Raw genomic sequence first — 1,359 nt, forward strand, 5'->3', positions numbered from 1 at the left:
CCGAAGCGGCGCCCGCCACGTGCTCGGCGGCGCAGGCTCCAGCTCCGAGCTGCCAGGGGAGAAAGGCATCAGCTGAACATCAGCTGGTTGCCACCACAACGTTCATTTGGGCATCCACGCCGAGGTCAGCCCGTGTCCCCAGTGGGACTTGGGTCACACCACTGAAACCTCGATGTCCCCAGCCAGGTTTTATTTTTTTTTTCCTTCTTGTTGTCACTGAGCCATCGCGGCGCTGGAGCTGCAGAGGAACGAGGTTAAGAGCAGACCTGGAGGAGGAGCAAGGCCAGGAGGCACAGGGAAATCACCCCGGATGGGAGGCAGCAGTGGAGCGAAGGGGTCGGTGGGAAGATGCGTTGGCTGGAGCAGAGTTTGGTGCAGGACCTGGGCAACACCAGGATGAAGATTCCGTCCTGCCGATGCGTAGTTCAGGAGATCAGAGCATCCCACCCGGGAAGATGAGGGAGAAGGGACCCGCAGGAAGAGGGGCTGCCCCTCGGACGAGCGGTGGGGGCATTGGGGAGGAAAGGGTGCTCCTCGCCGGCAGCACGGGCAGGCGCAGGCAGGAGCAGGCAGGAGCGGGCAGGAGCGTCAGGGCTGGGTGACAGGTGAGAGGGGGGTGCTAAAGGCCACCGGGCAGATGGCAAAACTGTGATTAGAAAGTCACTCCAGCCATAAATCTCAGGGACCTGAACCGGAGACAGGCAAACCCCAGATGGCTTGGAAAGGCTTCCTGGCAGAGCCCGGCGCGTCTCGGCGCGCATCCCTCCCTCCCTCCTCCTCCTCGCCGCGTTCAACCACCTCCATCTAGCTCCTTACAGCCGGAGCTGGACCAGGGACCCCCGAGCATGAACCCACTCCCACGCAGGAGCTAAAGAGCAAAACCACCACCCGCACCCCAATGACAGTATTACCCACTCCCGGCACGGGACTCCGGCCACGTTACCGGGGGTTACACGCCACGTCCCGTCCCTGACGCTCCCCTCCCGGCAGGGATGCTGCGGGCAGCACCCAGGGGGTGACGGAGGGCGCAGGACCACGCAACGGCGCAGCAGCAAAGCTGGGTGGAGGAAGGTTCCCCGCAGCCACGCACGCTATTTCTGGACCCACTGAGGAGCTGCTTGGGGCTGGATTTGCAGGCAAGCACGGGGCCGTATCGCCTGTCCGTGCTTTGGAAGGGGCTCAGGAACAGCAACGGGGCAGGAGATGGGGAGGGAACAGGATTTATATAGCAATCCACGGGGAAAACCCGTGTCTGCGAGCAGGAGTAACCCAACACCGGGCAGTAGTACCGACTCCTGCCCGTGGATCCGGGACACCAACCTCCCCAGCCCGCGTGCCAGCGGAGCCCAGCTCTCCCAC

This window comes from Charadrius vociferus, unplaced genomic scaffold, assembly GCF_000708025.1.
Source record: "Charadrius vociferus isolate BGI_N301 unplaced genomic scaffold, ASM70802v2 scaffold406, whole genome shotgun sequence".
Lineage (NCBI taxonomy): Eukaryota > Metazoa > Chordata > Aves > Charadriiformes > Charadriidae > Charadrius > Charadrius vociferus.